Below are 8,856 nucleotides of genomic sequence, written 5' to 3'. Positions count from 1 at the left end.
CTCTTTCTTTTCACAAAACAGTTGAGTTTTCATGAATAATTTATGATGCAAAAAGGGATTTAAAGGTTTGACGTTGTTTTTAAGCTGTATAGTCTCTTCTCTTTCTTATCACAAAACAGTTGAGTTTTCATGAATAATCTATGATACAAAAAGGGACAATTTAAAGGTTTGACGTTGTTTTTAAGCTGTAGTCTCTTCTCTTTCTTATCACAAAACAGTTGAGTTTTCATGAATAATTTATGGTGCAAAAAGGGACAATTTAAAGGTTCGACGTTGTTTTAAGCTGTAGTCTCCACATGTTTCATGTACCTATACCACTAGTAATCAGGAACCTTGTCATTTCTAACAGTTGTAGTTTTCATACACTAATGTTGTTTTGTTTGTTTCGTATGAGGTAAGTATAAGATACTAGACATACCGGTACCTTTGCCTAAAACAGCTGGTCACTCACAAATAGTACTAGTACCTCTAGTGTCTTGTGTAATACGATGGAGTTCTGTGTCGATTGCATGTCTTTGTGTGTCTGTGCATGCTGTACAGTGGTACAATGTTGCACCAGGACTTAGCAAAGAGTCAAAGTTGTTCTCATTATTCAAATTCTATTCCATAGACTTGTACAGGTCAGATAAAACAATATAACAAATGTCTATTCCAATTAAAATAGTGCCATGTTGTTTCGCCATTTTGAAAATAAAGTATAATTTCATTTATGTCACTAGAAAATTATATTTCATTTTTCATAAATAAATACCGCTATTGTGCCAATTCCCTGTAGCATATGACGGTAAACATTGCATCCCGAATTAAAGGCTCGTAATGGAAATATCCCTTTTGGAATCAAGTGAGTTAATTTACCATGACCAGACATATAGTTTATCTAGTATGCTGTGCTGAAAATTGTTAAAGACATGTGGACAGCAAAACCATCACAAAGACATTGAAAGAACACAACGACGGTGTAGATAAGTAGCAGAGAGTCGAATCTCAGCAATCTGCGATTAAATAGTAGAGTTCGGAGAGCATCTGGTCACAGTTCGGAACGCCCATCAAACAATATCGTGACTAACCGAAAAATGAAGCAAATGTTGTATCTGTTATATATATACTTTTACCTGCATTATTGGTGCAAGTGATTTTTCTTTTTTTTTATTTATAATGCATTATAAATGAAATATGGGTTGTTGCGCAAATGAAAGAATTTTTTGGCGCAAATTAAATGGCAATTGGTGCAAAAGTAAAGTACCGAATTCAAGGACATATGATAAGCAAAGTTATTTATTACAGCGATTTTATTTTTTGTTGGGAAACGCAATAAGAGGTCATAAAACTTATGTAATATATGTTCCAATAATTATCAATCATTCTAGGTTTTAACATTAATACATGAATTAATCTGTTGGTCTGTGTTGAATTCTGTGTTGAATTTATTCACTTCTTTTCGTTAGATTTGAGGCGATTTTCGGGTTTTTATAATGAGAACAAGAATATATATGTCGACAGTTGATGACATAACTGTTGAACTATAAATATATTTCCGTTTCGTTTTTAAGGACTGTTGCTGTCTCATTAAAGAATATCCGAAATTAATAAATCAGAATAAAATAAAATGTCTGAGAACCTTTCCTTGTTTGTTGACCTCTAGATGTCTTTTTGTTTTGTGTTATAGGGTGGTTAATGTCTCATTTAAGTATAACCAAAACATAGTTTTATATATCATCTTAATGACATAGAATAAATGTCTTTAAAAATAAAGTCATCATAGAATGTGCACTATATAGGGAAAACACATCAGAAAAAAACAATCTGCAACCTAAACGGAATCAGTATTCAATGTTATGATGAAGTGAAACTTCTTGGTTGGGAACCGCAGATTTTGAACTTCATAACATCTCAAACAATTGTTAACAAGAAGTTTTACTCTTCTAACCCGATTATATTAACAAACCTTCTCCCACGCCAGCATCCTTCCAAACCTTAGATATTGTCCACGGACAAGGCAGTGAACAAAATTTGAAAAGAAAAATCATGAACGAGGACTCATATTTATTTATGAGGACTACACACGCTTTTGAAAAACTCTACATGAACAGCCTTAACTACCAGCACTACATATAAAAAAGAAGCAAACCGAAAATGGTTACGAGGCAGTAGTTAGCATGACCCACATGCACCAGTGCAGTAAGATATGAATTTGGGCAATGCCAAAAACAAAAACATGAAGATATGAATTTGGGCAATGCCAAAAACAAAAACATGTACAAAGTTTTAATAAAGAAAAAAAAAAATAAAGAAACATTTCAGTTTTTAGTTTTTAAGCGATTTTCTATACTATTAAACGAGAAGACCTCATTTTGTGTGTCGCTTCTCTTCCTTCCACAATAAATTAATCAGCATGCCTCTGTGTTCTATAAGTTACATGCATAGTTGCATTTGTCATCCATTCTTATGATTATTCAGATTGAGTTATTTTGGAGGGAAAACGACAAAATAGGTGTCCGGATATTGTTTCCGTCAGCGGACTGACTTTTAGTCATAGATAAGACTTCCGGTTTTAAACATCACAAGAACAACCAATCGTATGACAGATTACCAAAATAAAAAATGAATAAGCCAATCAGAGCATTCTCCATATCATGGTTTTTAGATCGCAAGAACCACAACTATTATTCCCCCTTAGAAACAATCATTTTTCGCGTTTATCCACATGTAACTACGATTATACTACTATAATATATAGAGACTCTGTATTTTGTCTACTGTTTTCTTTGAAATATTTACTATCAAATTAGGGGTCATACCAGTTGCATATATATTGAAATAAGTAAAACATGTGGAAACAAGAATGAGTCCATAGTATACGGATGCCACATCGGCACTATCATTTTCAATGTTCAGTGGACCGTGAAATTGGGTAAAATCTCTAATTTGGCATTAAGATTAGAAAGATCATATCATAGGAAACATATTTACTAAGTAAAAAGTAAATATGTTCATTGGACTTCAACTTCATCAAAAACTACCTCGACAAAAACTTTAACCTGAAGCGTGGACAGACGGACGGACAAATGGACGAACGGGCGCACAGACTAGAAAACATAATGCCCATAAATGTGGCATAACAATTTATTGTTGAAAGTGAAAGTAGTGATTTGGCCAAAATGAAAGTAGGGTAGAGATTAGAGGGAGGCAGGACTTTTTCGGGACGTCGGGATCGGGATTTCGGGATTGGTCCTTACGGGATCCGGGAATATTTTTGTCCAATTTCGGGATGTCGGGATATGAATTTAGTCATTTATACAAGATTCAAATCCTACCATTGACATGTTAATAGGGCTCTCAAAAGGAAAAGCACTGATGGATTGTCCTAGAAGCATATTTTATTAGAATAATAATGGTCTATAAGCAGTTTCATTTATTTCATGTTTGAAGCGGTGCAAATTTTTAATCTAATTTGACTTTTACCAAAAAATGCATTGTAGCAATTTGTCAAGGGGAAGAATAATTGTGGTATAAGGCCAGAAACACGAAAATAATTGAATTTAACAGAAAGGAAACAAATAACGGACTTTGGGAAAAAGGGAGAGGTCTTTTGATACCTTATATGAAATTCTCCAGACATGTATAATATATTTTACAAAAAAAATCATCCTACAACAGTTTACAAGCTGTATATGCCCGCGATTTCGCGGGTGTGTTCTAGTATCTTATTAATCTTGAAATACCAGACGTCCGACCGATCAAATCGGAATGGTCTATATATGAAAAGAGTGTTAAGAGAGTGTGAAGTCAAATAATGGCAAAGCTCATATCGAGCCTAAGGGTGAAAGGTATAAAGGAACGATACTAGACCGAAACTAGAACAACAGTCGTATTAGTGCTACCGAGTTGAACCTTTGCTTACTCAAAATTCATCCGTCAATAATGGAACAAAATCATCTATATAATTATTTCGGATTGTTTTTCAGCTGGTGGTATATATCTCTTTTGATTAATTTGCGTTTCTTCATGATAAAGACTTAGGTACATCCACCTGATTGCCAGTCTGCTTCTGCTCTATTTTTTTTTTGTCTTAAGTATCATTCACCAAAACGAACACACGTTCCCTGCTCATTGTGTAACATATTTCATTGAGACCCAGAACGATCTTTTTGTACAACAGTTCAAGTTAGACTAACTTTTTGCAGACGTACAAAAATCTCATAATAAGACCTACTGATTGCAAGTAAACCAGTAAAATACCATTTCCTTTATTTAAAGAAGTCGTATACTGATAAACTGTCTCGTATGGTATGATTGAAATGTATTGGTTTCAAATGTTATCATATATGCCCTTAAATGCAATTTACTTCACCACTTTATCATGTTGATTAATTTGTTCTATTGGCCATGCGTTAGTTCAAACTAATAGAAATATAATTTGTACTATAAATTCATGAATCCACATTAAGTTCTGACAAACTAATCAGCGATACAAAAATAGACACAAGATAAAATTTGTTGATACCGAGATTTTTTACCTTTTACCGTCTTGTTTTCTATGTAGTTCGATGTCTGATAGAAAGTAACCAAAATTTGTGAAGGAAATTATGTGTCTATCGGAACTCAATTGAATTCTACAAAAGTTATGTCCAATTTGACTGTAAATAAACCGGATTTAGAATCTGAGCAAATTCCTTTTCATTCCATTGATTCGGAGATAAGTTTTCAGAGAATTAAGGATCTTCCAAAGAAATCTAAATATTATGGTGCACATAAACGGTTGTCATGGATATGTGAAAGAGACGTGCAGAAGTTTGCAAAGGATACAAAACTTGTTACGCATGAACTTGAGCGCTCACAAACGTTTTATAAACAAAAACTTAAAGAATTACAGGAAACTAGAAAGAACTTGACATCAGCTGTAAAGAAAGATAAATATATCCGCTGTAAGAGTTGTTCCGATGTTGAAGAAGAAAATGAAGTTAAAACCAGCAGTGAAAATATAACTGAAGACGACAAATTGGATGCAATAGAGGACTTGAAGCCACCACCGAAAGTGATGGGTAGACGTTTTACAATGCCAAATTTGTCTAAACTGCCGTTCGAAAATAATACTGTGAAGCTTAAGGCTCAAATGGACATTTAGGAATAGTTTTCTTTGGCTGTTGTGTTGGTTTTGCTCACTCTTTCGTTTGCATCGTGTTTGTGCATAATACAATAGTTAATGTTTTAAAAAATAGACAATAAATATAGACAATGAATATATATATGAAAATAATGAAACAAACTTTGCACCAGTAAATTGTTTGTACCTAAATGATCTTTTTTGTTTGCAAAATAACGCAAAAAAACTTTTGATGCTATTGTCTTATTTGTCCATAACTAAATACTTAGAACTATTCATATTCATACGTTAATTTAAGCATTCAGTTTATAGAACTACAGGCTTAAGCCTATATACATATAGATATCATATCTTGCCTATGTATTTATAGAACCAGAAATTACACACGTTGGCGTGTTAGGATTGCCGCCCCGTTTTTTTTTAAGGGAAATAGGATAAAAGTGTCCGAGTGACAGGCCCGAAAAAAGTGTCTACATGTACAAGTCATCTATGTCAAGGTACAGACAAAATATGAACCATTCTGGTCAGTCATACTAGAGATATGTGCGAGGAAAATATTGATTAACATATTCAAATATTCAAAGTCATGATCGGCAAAAAGGAATTATGTCATGGTGTATGTGATCTGAAATCAGAAAAGCGCCAGCATTTTGCAATGCTCCATGGCCGAGTCAATATAGAAAAAAAAATGTATAGTATGACTGCCAATGAGACAACTCTCCACACAAAACCAACTGACGTAAAAGAAAACAACAGCAAGACACTGCATGGCCTTCAAAAATAAGCAAAACCATATCACAAAGTAAGCTATTTTAAAATTGCCCCGAAATGACGAACGTTAAACAATTCAGACAAGAAAACTAAACGAAAAAACAAAACAAAACAAAAACAAAATAGAATATACATGCAGCAACAAACGATATTCACTGAATTACAGACTCCTTCTGATATGGAGATATTGAGCAGCCACCCCATACAGAATGTGACGGGGTTTGCAGAGGCCAAACCTCTCCTAACCTGGGACAGAAAAGCATAAAAACAAAGTAAGAAAATCATTTGAAAAGGGCTTAACTCGTCAGATAAAAAAAGAGCAAAAAACGACTCAAAAACTCAAAAGACACAAAGTGCAGCTCTATGAGTACGCGCAGTGACTACATGATAGTTCAAAGCCAACAACAACTAAAATAAATAATTTATCTTAGACTAAGGTGTCAAGCTGCTGGTCAATGATATGAAGCCTCTCTGTTCAGTATTACATTTGAACGGTGTGAGGCCTATATTTGTTGGACGAAAGAACAGATAAGTTGAATATAACATAGCCCCCACCCCTCAAACTGATAGAATTTGATATTGAATTTAACCACAACTTCATTCATTTTCTATAAAAGTAATTGAGAAAAAAGAGTGACTAGTTTGGCTTAAAGTAACGTAAAACACAGTTGTATATAGAGCTTAAGATTATTCTTTCCAACTAAATACATATAATCATTAGTAGTGTCTTTATACAATGTACTAATTTCAAGCGTATTGTTTTTATTTCTCGTTCAATTAAAAATATTAAAAAGAGGGGTGAAAACTGTCCTTTGACTCACATATATACCAACAATTCAGTAACATGTGATGGAATGCTCTTATCATAGAACATGTTGGATCAGTTTGACAACGCAAGTGTCAATTATTGTTCCTACGTCTTCAAAATGTCGGAAACTGACAAGATAATATTTAACACTGAATATAAAAACAAGCAGATAGATGTGCAACGGTGATGTGCATGGTAAGACAGCCAAAAGGACAACTCTCCACAAGAGATCAAATGATATAGAAGTTTACAAAAAAGTTAGCGTTTCATATAGATTTGGGGTAAATGTTCATCATAGCCCTCTCAAAAGAACAACATCAAAACATAACTCCAGTTTAAAAAATAACCTCAGACTCTGGATAAGATAAAAAAAAATGACATACACGACCATAGATATAAGAAGATGTGGTATGCTTGCCAATGAGACAACCTTTGCATGTGTGACATAAACTTGTATAAAGATTCTTTCACGTAGCTTGTTAAACTATGCGTAAAAGGTAAGACACGAATTGCATGAGGACAGGAAAGAGTCAAAATTATTTGAAAACTCGGTTATATAAATTTATGTTCTTCCGGCAACTTTGTTCCGAATTCCAGTCATCACGCAATTAAACAACTAGATACACCAGTACCGGTATAACAATCGGATGACATGGGCCATTCGGTCAGTTTTAAGCTCTTTTATTTTTAGTAGTGGTCATGGAGTTTGGGTGCAAAATTTGTCGATATTTCGCTTAATTTTTTTGCACTCAATATTCACTCTTTATTGTTATAAAATTGGGAATGGAAACTTGGAATACGTCGCATAATACCACACACTTAACACTAAATACTATGTTCGTCTTATATGCCTTGATTTTGATCTCTAAATAAATTAGTACCTTATTACTATGTATACTAACTTGATAGCAAATTTTATATGCAGTGGATACATTTTTTAAAATCTTAACTATGTACCCAAAAGCCTGTGAACGTGGCCAGACAAACACCTTTTGTGCATTGCTTTTGAAGCTTAGAAAGTTAGAATCCAACAGGATTTAGCAGAACACATCGGGTGGACATTCAGTTGACATCAAAATATAAGTTGACCTTTCAAAGTCCTGATGCAAAGTAATTTTCTATTTTGGAGATGCATCCTCGTGAATTAAACTAGAATTTCTTACCAAATATAATTAAACTGCCTCACCACGCAAAGTGTCGCCGAAATCATTAAACACACCATGCAATTATCTGGATTTTTTTCTCGGGATTAGGCCTTGTTTTGTATGAGGAGAACCATATGATAACCGGATACAGTATTAAAAAAAATCAAAGTTATCTGATGAAATGTTGTTTGTTACTTCAAACGTTTCTAAATTATTGCACTCCCTTTTAGAAGAACGAATGAAACTCTTAGAAAATATCACTGTAGTTTGAAAAAAAATAAAAATATATATAATAAAATTGACCAGAAGTTGTCTCCCATAGACCTAGGACTACTAGTATACAATTATTGAATTTCTCCAGATTACAGTGGCCGTTCCAAAATAACTTTATGTTTAATAAAAAAAACCATGGCCTTTATAATCATGTTACTTTGTTTGTGTGCTTTATCATTCTAATCATTTAATGTGCTCAGACATGTCTCTGATGTGCTTTATTTTGTAATTCATTTGATTGTATAGATTAAATTTTGGACACCATGAATCAGGTTAATAAAATTTTCTTGTCTCTATATCTTATCTATCTATCAGGGAGTTACGATCTTCATCTGAGTATGGTTTTTATAACTGATTCCAAAGAAGCACCAGATTAAAAGAGTTGCTATCATCGGTATGGTTAAATAAATTCCGTATTTGACAAAAAATGTCATGAATACGGAAATAAAAAAAAACAGGTCCAAGTATAGACCCTTGATGAACACTTTTTATAAATAACAAGCATTTGACTATGTTGTCCTATCTTTACACCCTGTTTTCTTTTTGTGAGATGCCTTTTCCTTTATTAATCAAGTTCAGTTGTAAGTTATCTCTTTGCATATTTTTACGATGAAGAAAATAATCAAATAGACCATGTCACCGGTAGACAGACACACATTAATTAATATCGAAAACAATGATTTCAAATAACTGCTCCCTAGTAAATGGATATGTTTATTTCCGAACTTAGACTAACTTTTATTATTTTTCTACTT

The sequence above is a fragment of the Mytilus galloprovincialis genome, chromosome 1, assembly GCF_965363235.1.
Source record: "Mytilus galloprovincialis chromosome 1, xbMytGall1.hap1.1, whole genome shotgun sequence".
In the NCBI taxonomy this organism is placed as follows: Eukaryota; Metazoa; Mollusca; class Bivalvia; order Mytilida; family Mytilidae; genus Mytilus; species Mytilus galloprovincialis.
The sequence above is the reverse complement of the archived record's forward strand: the minus strand, read 5'-3'. Positions refer to the sequence as shown.